General features: G+C 46.1%; 1 protein-coding gene across 10 annotated transcripts in view; it reads left to right on the top strand.

The window, feature by feature from the left end:
• The window catches only part of LOC100121249 (tyrosine-protein phosphatase Lar), a 321,079-nt gene that overhangs the window by 34,853 nt on the left and 265,934 nt on the right, over nt 1-20,292 (top strand). For all 10 annotated transcript variants that reach the window (XM_032598649.1, XM_032598645.1, XM_032598644.1 and 7 more), the window contains one exon: nt 8,930-9,013. The gene's annotated coding sequence lies outside the window, so the exon portion shown is untranslated. The remainder of the gene's footprint in view (nt 1-8,929; nt 9,014-20,292) is intronic.

Genomic DNA, 20,292 nt, shown 5'->3' with positions numbered 1-20,292 from the left:
CCAACTTGTTTTGCGCTATTTTCGCGCCGGGGATATTAGCGTCGTCGGGTGTATGCATTATGCCGACTGGAAAGTCTGCAGACGGGCTGCTTTTTTCGGACGACGAAAGCAGGCTAACTTGCTCTTCGTCGATTGAATTAGCTGACCTTTTCCGGGACACTGTAGCTGTATTTTTGAAAAGACCATATCGACGACTGTATTCTGGGAGAAATAACCGCGCGGAAAAAGTTTGCTACTGATAAAATTAAGTTTTGTGCTTTTCACGAAGAAAAGCTCCACGCGATTGAGCCCTCGAGGCTCGCCGGAGAGAAAAAACATTTATGCGCTGCTGAAAGTTGTCGATTAATCTCAAATTCAAAGCTTATGCATACACCCGCAAGATACGCGGAAGCGAAATAACTCGAAGGTCACTAGGGATAATAGCAAGTGCGGCGTATTTATTCTTTATCAATAATATATTCTACCTATTAGTAGTTTTAGCGAACGTTTCTCCGTCATTTGGCTCTCATATCCGTGAATCGACAATGCGATTCGTGGCTTCAGGCCAATACGGTTACGAGTGGTTTTATAATCATTCCTAGACTGCCACGACCTCAGTAGGGAGTTTACTCCACGGATTTTGAAGGTCACTTTCAGTGCGGAAAGGCTAAAGGGGCGATCTGTGACTGACAGGCCAGAGAGTCGAGGCACATGACTGGGTGTATACATATAGCTGTAGATATATAGAGGAGCGCGCGCACTGCTTCGAGTCTCTTCGGTAGTCCTCGGGAAAGCATCTTTGTTTTAGCGGGCCCGAGTTTTCGGCGACGTTTAATGAGTAGAGCGTCAGTTCTCGGCGACAACTTGTAAGAGAAGGTCACACCAGGACCTGATCGTTAGGAGATTTCAATAAAGTCATAATATCTGATCAACAATGATTTCACAGTTTATTTTTGAACCTTAATGTAGCGTATACAGCCGACAATGCGCGGATGCGGCGAGTACATTATTTTTCCTCTTCAAAGGCGCATTACAATATCAGTTTTAACTTTTGCGAGAGTTAATTATGCACCGGAGAGTGTATATAACAACGGTTTGCAGCGCGGAAAACGAGGTTTGTAAATATCTGACAGCATAATGCGGCCACGGATCTGCGCTTTTCCCTCCACTCGCTCTCGCCTTCTCTCACTCTTGCATGAGGGGGAGGAGGAACAAAAAACGAGAGGAAAACAAATACCGGCAGCCGCTATTTTGCATACAACAACCTTCATTACGCAGCAGTCTAAACGGAAAATTATTGCGGAAGAGACAATGAAACGCCTGGCTTTTTCACTGGCTCTCTGTAACTCGAAGAATATGAGGCGCAAAGCGACTAGCTACTTTTGAATTTTACAGTTCCGCGAATAATGCTTTTATGACCTTGTTGCGCTGCTCTCATTAACGGAGTAAGCTTGGAAATTGAATTACATTGCTGGATCCGAATTTCCGCGCTGCTGGTGATTTAAAAACCTGATAATGCGATGTTAACTTTTTTCGGAACATTTACTTCGCTCTTCTATCTATATTTCTACATTTCCTAGATGCAAAAACCATACTTTCTACTTCGCTCACAGCGATTAAGGTTTTATCCTTTGTTTCATTTAATTACTTTTCCAGCTAAGCTATTTTCGCGGCACACGACTCTAAATATGGACTAATTAGCGGCTATTAATTCATCGCTTTTTGCAGCTTAACTGGCTATGCTATATCTCCCTTTTTTTCTTTCACGCTCTCTCGCTCACCCGTATAATTTTACCCCAGCGAAAAAGATGGTTTTTACCTGGGCAAGAAGAAGAAGAAGCCATTAAATGTAAAAGCCGCTGAGCGTGAAAGAGAGAAAGAAAGAAGGCGACGGTAGCAAGGGTGTTGATTTGGAAGACGCAAAAGTCTCTCTCTCTCTCTTTCACTCTCAGCTGCGCGGTGCCCTCGATAGCAGCCGCCTCCCGTTCCATTTAAAAGTTAAAATTGCCAAGGGCATAAAAAAGCTTCAAGAAGAGGATATAGCTATACATGTGGCTGCACAGTTGCAGTGCTCTCGATCCCTCCCCCCAGCTTTGCCTTCTACACATACCAGTGCTCAGCCGCGGAGAGAAGAGGAGAAGGGCTAGAGGGAGAGTGAGAGAGAGAGGGAGAGAGAGAGAGAAATGGTGAGTAGTACGAAGGTATGCACTCACTTTACGGGCTAACAGCTCTGTGGTATGTTTGAATTAGATCAATTTTTAAAAGCCCCCTTCTATTAAACTTCGCGCGTATGCAACAGTTGCATTCGTACGTTTGAACAGAATTTGTTTAACGGATGTTTGTCGTAAAACGATTTAGTGATTATCCGTCTGACCAGAGACTCTCTTGTTCTACTTTCAGGTATTCGAGCAATTTAGGTAACGAGCTTTTAACAGTATAAATGACTGATTAGTGTTCTGCGAATTCTACTGTAATTTATACTGTTGTTACACATTTTATCAATTCAAAGTATGCGTAACTGTACTCTGTTTCTATTTTTGGCATTAGCAGCGACGACTTCCACGCGATCCTATTGTTAGCTGAAATGCGTGAAATGCTAATGCATTCATTAAATAATGATATGATTATGAAATCCTAAATTTGAACCCAACTAGCAACTTCGAACACGCGTCCAATTAGAGAACAAATAGAATGAATCATCTTTTATTAGAATACAAATGTAAAGTTGATGCTAATTAATATGTCAAACGACGAAATCCACAACTTTCGTGGTTGCTCGAGAAAAACACACTTGTCGATGGTAACTGAGAAAAAAAGAAAGCACGCGAGAAGCAGCGAACATTATTAATGCGTTTTGTCCAAAGCTCCACTCGAAAGAGGTAGAAACCAGAAGTAGGCCCTCCGTACTTGTACATGGTTATCAGACCAGGCTGTAATAACATGCTAATAAGCTTCTTTAAAGAGCAGCTTGCATCTCTCCGTCCGTCTCTAAAGCACACCAAAGGAATATTCTATCAGCTGCATCTCTCTCTCTCTCTCTCTCTCTCTCTCTCTCTCTCTCTCTCTCTCTCTCTCTCGCAGTTATTTGCATCGGCCAATTTCGCCCGGGTAATAATTAATTGATTCAATTATATTGTCACTTAACGGTTGCTCTATCTCTCTCTAGTTCATGCAAACGCTTTATACGGGCTGCGCCGCTGCATGTATCGATTGCACTGGATATTACCGTATATTTTAAAAAAGTGTCACAGCAGGATACCTGAAATATTCAAAATTTTCAAATCAATTAGAACCGCCAAATAGTTTACTTTCAGCTTTCAACTATCGCGTTATCGCGCGCGAAAACGTCATTTAACACGCGCCATCCAATTCAATAAGTTAGCCGCCATCAAACATTCAGTTCGACATTCCATCGATTCGGAAAGTAAAACCTTTCCCGCGATAAAGCACGCTTCATAACTAATAAACTCGTTCCGAGGCGCTGCACTCTCCTGAAAGAGTCAATTATTCAAACGAGCCGAAACACAGAGAGGGAGCTCGAGATTTAATCAAACTGCCTCTCCCCACGCGAATCTCTGATCTTTCATTCGAAAAAAAAACGCGGGGAGAGAGCTCTTGACACCTCCACATTAGTCTCGCCGCGCGAGAGAGCCTTATCCGACTGCCCGGACTGAAAACAAAAGAAGAAAGTCCCGCAAAAAAATATTCGCCGCACGCGTTCGCCGTAGAGACCGGAGCAGTAGTAATCTGGCATTTGAATCTCAAGAGAGAGAGAGAGAGAGAGAGAGAGAGAGAGAGAGAGAGAGAGAGAGAGAGAGAGAGAGAGAGGGAAGAAAAAGTAGGCGCAGACGAAAAAAATTAAGGAGAGAACTACATCTTGTTACGCTCGCGTATGAATGCGCTCACGCTTTTTCACTCGGTTCTTCTTTTTCTCGTCTAATCGCGAGAAGGGAAAAATAAAAATCAAAGAAGCTTACAGCCTGCAGTGTTAAACTGCTGGAGGAAAAAATGAGCAAAAGCCCGATGCATGCAGGCGAGCTTGTTTGCTCGCACGTACATACATATAAGCAGGGACAAACGTTCGGTGCTCATGCCGGGCGTGTCTGGCAACAATCGGATCTCTCTGACTCGTGCCTAGCCTCTGCTTTCACAATCAGCCCCTGTGTGCCCGTGTGCCTACGGGTACCAAGGTGGGTTGGGGTTTTAAGTAAATTGAGCATGGCATAGCTCGAGCAGGGCCTCCTACGCGCTCTCCCCCTCCCCCCTCTCTCTCCCTTTGTGTGCATACTCGCGTAATGCCGCACACGTGTAATGCTGAGCCGTGCGTGCAGTGCCGGCAAGAAGCGATTGCCGCATACCGATGATGATGCCTGCCTGCCACGAGGCGTATTCTACGTACTGCCGTCAGTCTCTACCTCGCTGCTAGCGTGGATTTGCATTTCCGAAAGAGAGAGGACCCGATAGGCACAGTACTACCCGCTGTCAGTTATAGACATTGAAAGCTTGTTTTGCGCCTCCGTCGCTGCTTGCAGAGCTTTATAATTGGATAGACTATTTTTGGGGGTTGAAAGCTCGAGCATCGCGTATGTTCCTGGTGTGAAAATTTAGGTGCACATACGTTTGATCGATGGTCATCCACTGCTATACTTACGGAATTAAGCTCTAAGCCGTTGGAATAGCTTACCCGAATTGATCGTGTAGTTTAAAGTAAATACGAGTGGAATGTACAGCGACAAGTGTTAAGCTATAAAGGAAAGCTCGCAGAGCTTATTTATATTGACTTCCGTTCTCACATTAGATAAAATTACCTTCAAAAGGCTACGAAGTTTAATTACGATTGATCTCAGTGCTAATCATTAACCCAGACATTAAAAAAAATGAAGACGTGTAAATCTCAGAATTTATGTCATCTTCTGAACTCAAGTGCGCGAAATAATTTAACGAGTCGTTCAACGGCGCATCCGCGTTATTCTTCTACTTCGCGGTCGCGAGATGACTTTCTCCCTCTTTTCGCTGCCCATTATTATTTCGAGGCAGAGCGAAGAAAGTACCGAATTTGAAGTCAAAAAAAGCGAAGATAGTCGAAGTAAAAGAGTTTCGCGACATGCGACGCCCTTGGCGCGAACTAGCCGCGAACTCTTTAGCATAATGGTAGGTACCGGAGTAGCTAGGTAGAGAAAACGAGAGAGAGAAGGAGAGCTTTAGAGTGACATCATTTTCAGCTCGTATTACGGGAGGAAAGTGGATGGAAAGAGACACACAGTTTAGGACCTTAAATATACATTGTCTTAGTAAAGTCGGTCAGTATCCTCTCTTTTAGTAAGTTGTTTCAAGGGGTTAGTATGGCGATGAATATTTGAAGGTTAAGAAGTCCCCGTCTCTCTCTCTCTCTCTCTCTCTCTCTCTCTCTCTCTCTCTCCTGCACGGCGGCGCTCCTCTCTCAGGCTGAATGAGAAATCAGGTTGATGGGAAGAAATTTTCCGCCACCCTCGAAAGAAGTCCACTAAATTACCGTGAAACTTTTAAAATAGATCTTTACCGTCCTCAAGACTCTCTTTCTGGTATATGGTAATTTCGTTAGAGCAGAGCCCACTTTATCACGACTTATTTTATTTACACCCAGGGAGAACTTCTATGCGCCAGGCCATCCTGCGCACGTACGCGTAAACACGTGAAGCATTACAGCTCGCTTCTCCTCGCTCCGTCGATAAGGAAAAATTCAAAACGTCCTTCTCCATCGCGAAAGGGGCAAAAACTGCACCTCCAGAAAATCAAGCTTGCCAAAGGAAATTTTTCTTCTTTCTTTCTCTCTCTCTCTCTCTCTCTCTCTCTCTCTCTCTCTCTCTCTCTCTCTCTCTCTCTCTCTCTCTCTCTCTCTCCCTACGCGAGTAAGCTTGCATTCAGGCAGGCCCCGAATTCCTAATCGTCCCGGCAGAGCAGCGGCTTCTCTCGTTAAGAACTGCTAGCTGTAACGGGAGAAAGAGAAGAGGAGGTAGGAAATGGAGAGGGAGAGGGCAGAGGGGGTGAGGCGAAGGCGGATGTAAAGGAAGCGCGCTGTTGGAGAGTCACGGGGCTGAGCTCTAATGTTACCGCATTCAGGAACAGCGCGATTTCTCACCCTTATCTTATCTGGCAGCGCGCGCGAGCCTCCGACACGCTGCGAGAAGGGAAAGGTATAGTCTCGACAGTGCTCGCCACCCCGTAATCCAGCCGCGCGCAGCCGAACGACAACGAGCGAAAGAACGATCGTCGTGCGCGGGAGGAATGTATATATCAGTTTCATCCTCCCTTTTTTACCCTCGAAAAAGGAGAGGGGCGGGGGGGAGGAGGAACTTAAATTTGCTCGCGGGACTTTTAATTCGAGGCGGCTGGTTCTAAGTTTTCGCGCGCAAGGGAAGGGCTATTTGATCTCGTCTCTTCATCCGTCGATCAAGGTCTGCAGTGGGAAAAGAGACGACGGAGGGGGGAGACCGTGAAAATCGTTAATTCGGAAGAGCCATCCCTGTTGGCTGGCTCAGGTTCGAGTGGAACTAATGAGGGATAGGTGGTAGGAGAGTTTTTCGATGGGGGAATTTTCGTTGAAGGGATTTGACTTTTTTTCTGCTGATGCAACGATTGATGAGTGCAGTCTGATGGATCGTTATCGATTTGGTTGTTGCACCTGTGTTTATCCATCGGTATAATAATTTCACGTTATTCTTGTTTATCCTTCGAACGTTATTTGATTATTTGCGCGACTAAATAATTTCACCGAATTTGCACAGTACACCGATACCGAGATATTTCAACTGTCACAAATTCGGTGTTATGGAATTAACGATAACTGAATAATTTCACGAAACTAATGCAACGTGTTCCAGTTATAGAAAATTTATCGCTTCGTAATATCATAAATGCGAATTATATGAGAGATCTTTCCTACAGTTACCGACGAATATTTGATTTAGGATACGTAGATTTGCAAATTTAACGCCAAAGTATCTTAATCGTAATAAACGCGAAATTCTTACCAAAGCTACACTGCACGTACACTCATTCGCCCGATGGAACAAATGCGAGCGTGCGAGGCATCTCCCAATACAACGAAAAAAAAGTCGAACGCGGCAACAGAACATAGACCCTAGCCAGTCATCTATGCGGGATATGAAATAAAGGCTGCATCGTCGCGGCATCGTAATGGCCTCGCCGTAAAAGGAAAAAACACACGAGGCCAAAGAAAGAGGAACTCAAAAATCGATTGCGAACAAATAGTTGCGCGCTGCTTGCTTGTGCCTCGTATACCGACTATCTGGGACGAGCAGCAGGGATTTCGCGATATGAGATTAATTCGAAAAATATGAGTAGTGGAACAATTTTGAAGAAACGCAATTCACGGTATTTTAAATCTATATTTTATATTCGGTCTTGAAGTTAAAAAATCAAAGTAAAGAGCGGTGATATCGAGCAGAATTCTCGTTGCCGCGTCCGCAATTTAAGCTTGAAATCCCACATATTGAATACAGATTTTAACGTAAATCAATAAGCCGTATATCGAGGTAAACAAAATGCGCCGGCACCCGAAACAAAAGAGCGAGCAAAAATTTATATTTCATCAGTGCACGGAATATCCGCAAGAGAGCAGAGAGAACAAAAAGGAAAACACAACGCGGGCGATCCGACGTGACCGCCTCTGATTAAAAAGAAAAGACGCGCCAGCTCATTGAAGATCACTTTGCTTTATTTATCCGCCTCGTCGGCTGAGAGGTAAGCAGCGATACAAATAATAAGGACCGGAACGCGTCGGTGGAAAAATGAAAAAAAAAGGAAAGAGAGAATACGCTGCGGTATTACACAGGTACTCCGAGGAACAACACACACCGCACGTATGGCCAGCCCCCGATACCGTCGTCGCCCCGAGGATCTCGATGGCAATAAAATTGCGGAGCTGCCGCTGCGAGTCGTGACTTGGAAAATAAATCAGCTTCGGGAGTAAGAGAGAGAAAGAGAGAGATCCTGTGTGTGAGTGTTTATACGTGCTCGGGGGTACACGGAAAAATGAAAGCATCTATATATAGCGAGAACGCGTAAATCCTGCATCTGCGGTTTCCCCTTGTCGACTGCACACTGGACGACAAGAGCTTTCGCTATGTGTGTATGTCTCTCTCTCTCTCTCTCTCTCTCTCTCTCTCTCTCTCTCTCTCTCTCTCTCTCTCTCTCGTTGCCTCCCGCGAGTGCTCTCTGAAACTCCGAGAGACTTGATCACTCGAGGGCTGCTGCCACTTTGCAATCGCTATTCTCGTGTCTTGGGAGCGTGTCATACACTCGCTCTCTCGATCGCGGGATTTTTTCTACTTTTCCCTTCTCTTTACCTCTTTTTTTCATCGAGAAATTACTCGTTTACGTAAAACGAACGCTTAACAACGGTAAAAGAGAATCATCGAGCTTGGCTAATTGGCCGAATAAAAGCGTCTAAGCAAATTCAATTAAAACTAATCGCATGTCCGCACGCACAGACTATCGAATTTCGATTTAGTCAAACGTGTGTGTAGAGCGAGAGAAACACGATCGCGTTAAATATTACAAAGGTCCCTGCAGCTCGGTTGTTATTAAAGTACGCCGCTAGTTCGAATTACGCCGCCGCTCTCTCTTGTGCATATAATGGCTCCTCGATTTTATTTAATTCCTCTCTCCAGCTCACGCGTGATCGCTTTATCCGACGACGCTTGCAACGTGTGTATACGTGTGTTCCTTCGTCTGTTATTATACCGCGCGTCGCTGATCTGCAAAATTGAAAAAGTCGCGAGAGCGAACGGGGCATTGTGTGTGCGCGTGCTCGGCCCCGACTGAAATTCGAACGCTGTTTGAAATGTAAAAGCGCGCGAAGCTGGAGAGCGAAAGAAAACAGCGGAGAGAGAGGGAGGAGATTGAATCTGCGAAAGCTTGATTTTTCCCATTCCTTTTTTTGTTACAGGCGTACCGCTGCAGCTGCGCTGTTATACTGGGTGTATGCGTGCGAGAACTGCCTTGGAATTTGACGGGCAACCGGTTTGGAAAGGTGAGTTTCCATTTTATTCTCTACACGAAGATTGTGAGGGCGTAAGTAGTAATGCGTGAGTTCAGTCAGGCGTCGCGTTGCACACTAATTGATGTGTGCTTTTGTTTCGCCGAGAGAGAAACGTTTGTAGTTTCAAGGCGAGGCTGCAAATCACGAAAGGATCCTAAAGTCTGATTAAATCCGACAGAGGTAGGTTTGTTTGCATTTTCGTCGAACGGATTTCCAAATGCTCGGCATGTATATTTCTCTGCCCCGAGTATGTACACACGGAGCGAAAGCTGCAGCAGCAGCAGCAGTGAAAAAGCGAGAGAGAAACAGCGAGAGAGCCAAAGTATATACAATTTATCAAACTGCTAGCGATGGCACAATGAACCGCGTATTTTCTCAGCAGATTTCTCCTGCGCCCGGAATTCAGGCCGTTTGCTCTGTCGTTCAGCTTTCCTTCGTCATCGCCCTCGGTTTCTCGATTCTCGTGTTGTTTAAGAAGAAAAAAACGAGTAAGAGCGAAAGCACTTTTCCTCCGGATCTGAAAATCAGCATCGAACGATTCGAACGCGGAGTATATACGGAGTACATGAAGTGAAGAATTCCACGATTTACACATCCCGCGCTAAAGGAACTCCGATGGGGCGTTTCTCGGAAGGAGCGATTGGTTCTCGCGTAATGTTCGCTTTGTTGAAACGTATGATTTTTTTCATTTAAATCTCCAACAACTTCGGAATCGCTCTCGAACAGTTTTGGATTAGACGGCTAAATCCCGTTGTTACACTTGCCTTCCGCGCGCGGAATAGCTCACACACAGACGACGAAGTTGAAGCGCAGACACGAGAAGACTCTGCAAGGCTATATAAAGCGTTCCCGGCGCAGATAGTCTCGCAGCGTCTCTACTCGGTCGCTCTTTTCCTCTCCGGTTCCTTTACCTCACTCTGTATCTATCTCAGCGAACGCTCGTTTCCGCTTGTTTACTTTGCTTCGCTTCATTTACTTCCTCCGTGACTCATTCTCCGTCCTCGTCTTTCCGCCAGGAGCAGCGACGACGGCGTTTCTTCCCTGCAGTCGACGACGATTATACGCGAATCGCTGTGCCGACTTCGACTTCCTCTTGCCGCTTTGTGCTCTGCATATTTCTGTAAGACGCCGATGATGCACAGACTCGGAGAAACGAAAGACTTCGAACCTTTGGAAAATCTCACCGAGTCAAATATTTACATCTGAATTTGTAAAAAGGCGAGCGACGACCAGACGGGCTTAAATTTTGAGCTGCTGCGCGACTGTGAAAATCTTATTTACGCGCATTGGAGAGTACTCGATAAATTGAGTTAAACGCGACGAAGCATCGCATCGAGACGTCAGTGGATTGTTGAGTAAATTTATGAAATATTCGTCGTTGTACGCGAGACGAATGAAAACGACTGTCACTAATTCCGAGCCCGTAGCGCTAGTGTACAAGACGTATAGCAGCATCGACGTCGCGTGAATACGCGTAGATATGGATGCAGTGAGGCTGCGTAGCGCGGGGCTGAAAGACAAAGAACTTGGACACGGCAAGAGGCATTGTCAGCGTGAAAAGGCCGACTTGTCGATAAAGGGGACCGGCGCAGTGCGGCTCTCTTGGCTTTTTCAATGCTTGGGCGAATGGCCGTGTACGTCGCCGCGGCATGCACACGTACGCGAGTGCCGCTGGAAACTAGGTCGTTATGCCCGTGTGTAGTCGACAGCAGCGTGAATGCACACGTGATCGGTATAGATGCGAAAGACGATGGAAGCAGCCGGGGAACTTTTTAATTTTGAAAAATCCAAACCTGCCTTCCGCACCTTTTTTTCAATTACGATTATTTTCTGCGTTTTATCGCGCGCTCTGTATGTGTGGTTTATTTAATTAAAAATCACCGGAATTGGAGAGATCAGAGGAACGAGTGAGGAGTATTTTTTGGTTCGTTTGCGCGGGAAAAACGAAACTCGGTTAGTCATCGAACCGTACGAGGTAGCAGCAGCTTCTTTAGTGGAGAGTCCAAACTATTTATTTATTTATTTTTTTTTTTTGCCTACTTGCGATGTAGTATAGTCCACAAATCAAACAGCGTCGTTCCAGACGACTCCGGCATATTTGCCCTCCGAGCACAAACGCAAAATTAATACATAACACAAGGTGTCACTGTGCATTTACCCGCGCGTTCTTATGCACTTAACCCAGTGAAACTCAAACTCACGCACATGTGCGCGCGCGCAAACAGAGAGAGCTTTCGCTTGTTTACAAAGCAACGCGAGAGTTTCATCGCTGCGGCTTTCCTAATTTCCCATTCGTTTGTAGCCGCACACGCTTTGCCGCTTTTTCCGCGCGCAGTTCAGCTCGCGCACGCACTCGCTCAAATTTACTTGGGCTTCCGAGCTGTGCAGAGGGAAAACCGCACGTCAAGAGCGAGAACTATGAGAAAAAAAGAGGGACAGAAAGAGATGAAAAAGCTGCAATTCCGTTTCTCTAAGCGTCAGAGACAAGAGTCCGCGGCGGGCATTCGCACGTAATTACCGCCGCCGCTGCTGCTCTCCCTCTCGCAAAAAAGGGAGAGGGATGCAGTCGAGCTTCACACGAAAAAGGATGACGCTGCGAACAAAGAGACTCCGTGTAACTCCACACACACACGCGCGCGGTGGCTTTCAGCGATTTCCACATTTTTGCCAGTATATGTAGGCGGTGTTTTTGAATAACCTGATAATAAGAGGGAGACGCTTGCGTTGAGAAATTTGTTGCGTTCACGGGGGGAGTCGATACTGTGCAGGGTAGTTCTGTATTAATTTTGAAGCTTTTTATGTCTTTCTTCGGTGCCGCGGGGAACCAAAGTCGTATGGCGGTCGTTAAGGTATAAACTGCGGGGACGTACGCTTAGACTTCTTTACGAGACCGCGATGTAATGGCTTTTTAAACTATGTTAATTTGTCGGCATGAGAGGAACTGAGGACGAGGGGGGTGGGGGTATAAATTGAAACTGCGCTTTATTGAAACATCAGGAAAGTATAGTGCGACGTGTGGGAAGAAAATTAATTTCGGTGCGTGTTTTTTTGACGCCGAGAGAAATGAAAATAGTTGAGTAAAAATGCAGGATCTGCCTCGAACTTTTTAACAAATCATAGACACGCGATGGAAACGATTTAAACGAAGTAGAAATGCCAATATTTGAAATTAAAATGTCGGATACTCTGCTTCAGGAATAGTTTTGTTTACCGCGTTGAAAAAAGTCTCTCCGATTACGAATCGTTCCGAAAATTCGAGAACGGTTCCATACAATACTTCTTTTTGTTATTGCAAACTCAATCTCCATCCTATACACAACCAAATTACGTATAAGACACAAATAATGGCAGCGAGTCCATTGTATCCAAAATCCAGCATAAATAACAAGCCAGTGAATTCGACGCTCCGTCTCTATAGGCGAACACAAGCTCAACTGCGAACGAGAGCATCAATTACGTATCGCTCGAGGGTCCTCGAGAGATCCGCGTATAACATTCACTATCGAGTTTGCATAATGGAAACTATAGCGGCGCAAAAGGATCGTATAGAACTTCGACCTCTGCCGTGATAATTGGCAGAGCAGGTGATATCGAGAAGAGTCGTGGAAAGAAACGAACAAAAAAAAAATTGCAATATAGCTGTGTAGCGAGAAATGGGCAATTAATTATCCAAGAGGGAGCGGCGGCCGTTGCAAATTTTACGACTTACAAGCCGGATAATTGGAGTAGACTAGTGAGCGCGCTTTGTCTCTTCCTTCTGTTAGGCAGTAGACGGCGACGACGACGACGACTTGTCTCTTTTGCATTTTCTTCGCCGTCTTTTTCCGCCGTGCTACGGCTGCAGGCTACGGACGCTTTTTACGACGTTTCTAGGACACGCTGGGGAAACATACGTACACTCATACGGCTTGAAGGTGCTGGTTAGTGGAAAATGGAAGCCAGTTAACGAGATGCTAGAATCGCTGAAGAACGAGTACATCCCGCGCGTGTACGTATAAGCGGCTAAGTGGTAAGGACTGGAAATAGTCGGACGCAGCTGCTCATCCACGCGCGTTTCTCGGAAAGACAGTAAGGAAAAAGTGTTACGCACGAGTATAGGTATATACAAGCTATCGGCTTATCTGACAAGCATTTATCGCGCTGCAGAGTCGGAAATAAAAAAAAATGAGTAGCGCAGTTATGAAAAGCCATGAAAACTATAATTGCGCGTGTTTTTCGAGATCCCGCAGCTGCTGCGATATATTTTTCCGGGTCAAGCTCCGAATTACTTCGACGCGGAGACTTCGGCTCCCGCGCCTCAATATACGTGAGCTGAGAATCAAGCGCGCGTCTATATCCGAACAAACTTCCAGATGGAACCTAGCGAGAGATAGCCGGAGTGAGTGCATTGGCTTGTAGGCTCGAGCCAAGAGAGAGAGAGAGAGAGAGAGCGAGAGAGAGAGAGAGAGAGAGAGAGAGAGAGAGCTTTATCGATTACGAGCGAGCTTTGCCGCGGTGCGATATTATCGTTAGTTCGGCGCTGCCGAGCTCGCTGCGCGCTTATCGTCGGGAAGTGTCTGCCAAGGACGTGCGAATGGACATCGGTAAAGCGCGGATGATGCCGATGGCTAAAGGATGCGGCTACTTCCGGAGTCAATGCAGGGGAAATACTGGTTGCTGTTTGCGAGTAGGAAGTGAGTCGGACGGAGTTTGGTTAATATTGACAAATCACACGCGTTAAGCTGCGCCGCGTTGACGAAGCGACAGATTTTTCGGACTGTTGTTCGCTCGCGTGCCGGAGCGTCACACGTGCGAGTATTGTACTTGCGCGGCGCGCGTTCGTGTTTGTCGGGGAAACAAGAAGAAGAACGCGCGTATCGCGTGCGTGCCGGAAACTTCTTTCATATACGTATACGCGTTGCATTTTTAATAATCTTGCTTCCTTCAATATCAAGTTCCTTTTTCTCCTGCACCGACAGGCCGACGCGTTTCGCCGAAAATTTCTGAAAAACGACGCGTGTTTCCAAACACATCTCGAGAGAGTGGCAGAGTGAGAAGAGAAACATACAATAGACGGCTCTCGAATTCTGCTGGCGCAAGTCCTTCCATTCCTCGACGTCTGGCTTTCCGAGTTTATCGAATCACTTCGCCTTTGGCCGCCTTTATCCTGTCCGCCTGCACCTGCATTCTCTTTGCTTACACACTGGACGCGGCGCAAAAGGCATTACCGCGCGCTCTCTTGTCTCTCTCTCTCTCTCTCTCTCTCTCTCTCTCTCTCTCTCTCTCTCTCTCTCTCTATCTCTCCGAGCGCAGGGGATGCAATGTCGAGGACTTTGTTACAGCAACGTTTTCAAACTATATACGTGCGCCTCTGGAAGAGTAAACTGGTTTTAGTTTATACACGCCCTGGGCCCTCTGACTTTTGTGCTTCACAGAGAGCGAGAAAGAGAGAGAGAGAGAACAATGACTTTGCCTATATTTTCCCGCCCTTTTGCGGAATTATTAGTCGAAAAGACGACCGACCGAATATGAACATCGGAAGTTTCTTTAGAAAAGCTCTCGCTGCTTTTACAGAGCGAAAAATCCATTCGCCGCCCTGGCAGCGAGCGCATTAGCGCGTTTGAAAAATCCTTTCATCTCTCTATCTCGAGCTATATACCTAGCGCTCGTAATACAACTTTTTCATGGAATCGCGCGGGCCGCCGAGGCCAAAGTTATTACCGCAGAAGCCAATATCAATCGTGCTTCGCGGCGGCAAACATAATAAAAATATCCGGCTTCTATAAAAAGCTCCGAACAGGTATATAGGTAGGTATGCTATACCGGCTGCGCGGGACCAATCGGAAATATCGCTCTAATGGGCCAAGTCCTTCTCCAACACAGAGAAAGCGAGAGAGAGAGAGAAAGAGAGGTCCCTCCACGGCTACAACGCTCCCCGGCGCTGGCTGAATTATTAAGAGCGCGGCGCGTGAAATGGCGGAATCACGAGGCGGCCGGAAATTGCCTACTAGCATCGGAGGCGAAATAATTTATACGGCCGAGTCTAGGACTCTCCGAAGACTCGGGCGGGTCTTTCTGTGTGCGCTAGTGTGCCTCTATACTACGGAGGGACGAAAGGGAGAGAAAGAGAGAAAAGCTAACGAAGCGGCGCGGCAAAAGAGGGAACAAAATCCTTGCCTTCGTCCCCGCCGCCGACGCCGCTGCTTCTGTGCTATGGTGATGAAAGACTGCGCGAGCCGAGAAAATTGAATTACCACGTCTCGGGACGCGCTCGCAAGCGAGAGCTTATATTCGCCGAGCGATTTTCTTCCCCACTCGCGTACACCTACGCACACACACACACACACATATATATATATATATATATATATATACATCTACGCGGGAGTCTTGGAAAAGAAAAGCTTATTTCCAGAGAAGTAGTGATAAATCTTCAAATTGATACGGCCGCCGAATGCGAGCAGCCGAGGAGAAAAAAGAAAAGAGAGTGAGGAAGAGATCGATATTCGCTGGTGGCGTTCTTAAAAACTTCCTGTCCGTCTACCTGAGGATTTGAAAAATTCATGCCGTCCGCTTTTTGTTCCTCGGCTGCAAAATCGCCGCAAATCACTCGGAATCTCTTATAAACAGCTTGTAGACTTTTTTCCACCACTGCTTTTTCTATCGCTGTCTTTTTATTGCGATTCTCGCGATGGAATAACTGAATTTCATTGAATTTATGTAGCGATGCTGATTGTTTCAAGTGACTTTGATACTCATTCATTCATCTGCCTTCCAGTCGATAATTATTAGTTGGATTAGTTACCGGTTTGCTTGTGTTGCTCAATTGGATTCTCGATAACGCAGTAGAGCGCAGGAAATTCATAATTTCCTCGTGCAAAAGTAGCTCAGTGACCGAGTTCACATCCCTTATCATTTTATCGCGTCCACGTATAACTTCTTCACAAAAACCTCGATCGCATTCCATTCATCCTCGTCTTTCCCGTCGACGTCGAATCTCGAACTGGGTTTATGCTCTTCTCACTTTCTTCACGTATTCTATGATTACCAGAGTGATGCGGCAGGCCGCAGGGCTTCATACCCCCTTTTCTTTGTCGTCTCTTTTACTTCCCGAGTTTTAAGGGTTCGACGTTCTCGTCACCCAACAGCCCCGTAAATATTTGATGTCCCGCTGCGCTCGACTGTACTTTTCGGACTCTCTCGGTCCACTTTTGCTTCGTAGTCTCGCTTTTTCCGGACCTCTTTTTCGGATGGGAATTCTGAATAAAACCGCTTCAACTGGGACAAGATTCTCAATTGGCGTATAATGTGATTCGAATAACGAGATACTGAAAAAATTAATAGGACATAATGAGGTTCGAAGAAGCGTAGAAAAGATTTTTTCATCGATATTTTTATTATTTTTATAAAAGTGCAACGGTTAATAAATATCGGTAATATGTAAATGAAGTCGATTAAATGCAATTATGATGAATTTTAATGCGGATCAGAGAACGTGAAAATAAATTTTAGCTCGCGCGCATGATTAAAGCTGATAGACGCTAGGAGCCGTTCACGCATTTTTGATGCGCGCGACTGCACAGACAGAGAGAGAGGATAAATAAAATGTTATTCAGGCTACTCTCCGGTATGTTAATTCAGCTCAATATCAACGATATCCCCAGGTATTTCCGAGTTTCAATGAAAAATCTCTTTTTAAATATTTAAATAATAATTCATGGTGATTCTTTAATTTTTAATTAAGAAAATAACTCGTGAATTTTGTGGGTGCGAACTTTTTTTACGGTGAGTTCCATAAATCTAAATCTGCAAATAAATATAATGTCACGGAAGAGTCTTTTACTCGTTAAGCTAAATTCGTTTCTGAAGAATTTGATCATCGACTGCCACTTGATTAAGGAGTAACCCGCCAGGCTATCAACTCTAAAGCATCACCTATCCTCACTCCATTCCATCGTGTGACTAAAAATTAATTTCATTTATCGTCGCCGTAAACGTAGAGTGGGTTTATTGTTTCAGTCTAGGTATCCGTTTATTATAGTGCTTATTCGCCATCTTTACGCTCATACCTCTCTTCGCTTCACCTTCGACTCCAATATACGACGTATCCGCGACCGTTTCTTCTTTCGGTTCACCGATTTATCGATTCCGACAGTTTATGGGATATCGAACACAAGAGACGCGAAATAAGAGTAATATCTCGCTGGTGTTTTCTGCGAGTCTCGAAGTTTCTAATTAAAGGTTTCTTTGCCTTCCTTTATCCATACGAATCGAAATTCACGTAAACTCAAAAAATACATTTTTCATCCACAAAATACAAACCACACACAAACCGCAAAAAAGCCTCGAATCCATCTTCCGAAGCATATCGGAAGTTCATGATATAAAAAAGGAATAAAGTACAGCCGCAGGAGTAGAATCGTCGGCGAAAACGATGAAACAGCGCTTTATCATGTCAGCCAGGCAGCTAGCTTCAGAAGTGTGGAAGACGCGGAGTATCGACTGGCAAACGTGTGTGTATGTATGTGCTGCAGGGCGTTGAGAAATCAGGGCCATACACAGAGTAGTGCCCATACCTAGAGTAGGCGGAACTCTCAGCTCACACGCTCTCGCATTTTCTCTCTCTCTCTCTCTCTCTCTCTCTCTCTCTCTCTCTCTCTGCCGTGCAGGTAACCGCCGCTGTACCAGAGAGAGAGAGAGAGAGAGAGAGAGAGAGAGAGAGAGAGAGAGAGAGAGCGGCTCAAAGTTTTACGGCAGAAGTTAGGGATGCCCACCTCCTCAACTTGCCTCGTAAATCCGATATTCAAAACAGGAAGCGAACAATGCGGGATCTTGTGCCGCGCGCGGCGATACGCCGATAAATTCGGGCAGTAAATGATTCCGAAGCGATCGCCTTTATATACCACTGCCCGTTTGCTCTTTCATTGTCTGTGTTTAGTGGCTCTCGGAGTGGATTCGCGGGATTGAGTTCGTATAGCCTTCTAACAAAATTTTTTTTTCCGCATGCGAAAGAGAGCTTATCATGGATGCATCGGGATCGGCGTGTTTGATTAGTCCAACGCGGTGCGACTGCGTTTCTCTCGACTGAATTATTCGACCTGCAGCGGACAACGGTCCATTTTCTCTCTCCCGGTCACGATTCCACCAAACGCATGTCACCGCTGAGCGCGTAAAACCCTGTTCTCGCGGTACCAAAGCTCCGCGTGCATTGTCGTCCGGCGACTAACGAGAACGAGGAAGAAAATCCATTCCTCCTCTCTTATCTCCCGCATCTTAGCGTGACCGTCGTAGAGATGTATAAGGCGTATATAACAGAGAGAGAGAGAGAGAGAGAGAGAGAGAGAGAGCCGAGGAAAAAGTATTCTGCGCACAACGCGCTCCCGGCCATAACCCGGCGCGCCACTAAACTCGTAAGTATGCGCCGGTATATGAGTGCTTGTTTTTTTAGTGGCGGGGGGAGTGAATCGAATTTCCTTCGGCGGTATATATATATATATATATATATATATATATATATATATATATAGAGAGAGAGAGAGAGAGAGAGGGAGAGGGAGAGAGAGAGAGAGAGGTGAGAAGGCCGGGGCGAGTTGTTGCGTATACGGGCGCATCGGCTACTCGCTGCTTCCTTCTGCGCCTTTGGAATAGATAAAAATAACGGCATAAAGATAGCGTCTAATAAAACGGGCAGTCAACGTTCCTCGGCACTTATGAAGCTTGCCGTTCTCTCTACTTTCTCTCTCTCTTTTTTTTCTTTATCGATCTGATTATAACGCGCGGGAGTGAGCGACGCGTTGTAAATAAAAGACGACGCCCACTGCGCGCGTGTTTTTATTTTACTCTAGTGGAAATCGTTGTCGCGCGAGTAAAATATGCTGGGCATTTTTTGCAGGTATACGTGTTTTGCGCGTCAAGAGCGAAATGAAAGTACGGCCGTATGAAAAGGATACCCAATCGTGCGACGCTGCCAGTCGATCTTCGCGCGAATAGAGCAACGAGATGTAAGCGCCTGAGAAGATTTGCTTTGCTCTCGCGTGTCCATACTTTCCTTTGACGTATATGTGTCCCTTTTGCACTTGTTCGTGGGTGCTTTGAGGAATCGGAAGAACGCAGCGCTGGATTCATAATATGTCTACGTAAAGTAAGCTCCTTAAAGTAGTTATAATTTTCGACAGAGCCAAAGTGAAAAATCACAAAATATAATTTTGTACAATATAAACAGTACTTCTTTCTACAAATCAAGTCCTCACAGCAATTTCCCCGTTCAACAGATATCCGAACGTGAAAAAGTGCGTTATTCCAGGTATCGTGAAAAGCAAATCAATTCCGAGGCGGATGTGATGCATGCGTTTTTCAGTCCCCTCGTGGCTGATAAAAATTACCGCGTCAGAGAGAGGTGAGACAAATCTTGATTGATTTCGACCGAAGCTGCGTTGTTTTTCACGCGGGATCGGGCAGCTTGATCGCATATTTTTTCTTGCCTATCAAAAATTGAAAGGGTGAGCGAGGCGCGAAAAAGCGCAGTCGCGTAACTCGAGCGCGAGTCAGGTGTTCCGGAGTGACTGCACGAACGTTCTCTCGGCGGTGAGTAAACTTTATAGAAAAATAAAATCCGTATCAATTGTTTTAATTTTTCACTGGGAAGAGAATCGAGCGAACGCGCGATGTAAATGAAACATCAGAGACGGGATGGGAGAAAAAGCTCTCGAAACGAAGCAAAAAACAAACACGACTGCGCAGGACTGTAGAGCAGCGCGAAAGGAGTAAAAGCGTAGCGCGAGCCAAAGAGCCCTACACTCCCTGTATACACAGCAGTCGTTGGCACACACCCTCTCTCTCTCTCTCTCTCTCTCTCTCTCTCTCTCTCTCTCTCTCTCTCTCTCTCTCTCTCTCGCTCTTCGGCGAGTGCAGTAGTGTGTCGTATAGACGAGAGGGGATAGAGAGAGAGAGCTTGCAGCAAGCGCCATTGCATTCCGCGAATATATCCCTCTCTCGCGCTCGAGCTCATCAATCATCGCGAGTTTAGAGTCGGACACGTAATTTCCGGGGCGTGGATGTACGTTCGTTCGCGCCGCGCCACACACCGGGGCCGATTGGTTCGCGCGCGCACTGCGCTGCAGCCCCATCCCTGCCTATGATTTATGAGCCGGTATATTCGTTAATATGCCCGCGCGCCCGAGAGAGCCGATCAGGACAAACCAGCGGCGCTGCTGCTGCTCGATGAAAAGAGAGGGTGTGAGAGAGAGATATAGGGGTAGGAAGAGGCGCCGAGGGAGTCGGAGAGTCGCGGT

Source organism: Nasonia vitripennis, chromosome 3 (genome assembly GCF_009193385.2).
Source record: "Nasonia vitripennis strain AsymCx chromosome 3, Nvit_psr_1.1, whole genome shotgun sequence".
NCBI classification, from domain to species: domain Eukaryota; kingdom Metazoa; phylum Arthropoda; class Insecta; order Hymenoptera; family Pteromalidae; genus Nasonia; species Nasonia vitripennis.
Note: the sequence above shows the minus strand (reverse complement) of the source record. Positions and strands in the feature narration are given on the sequence as shown.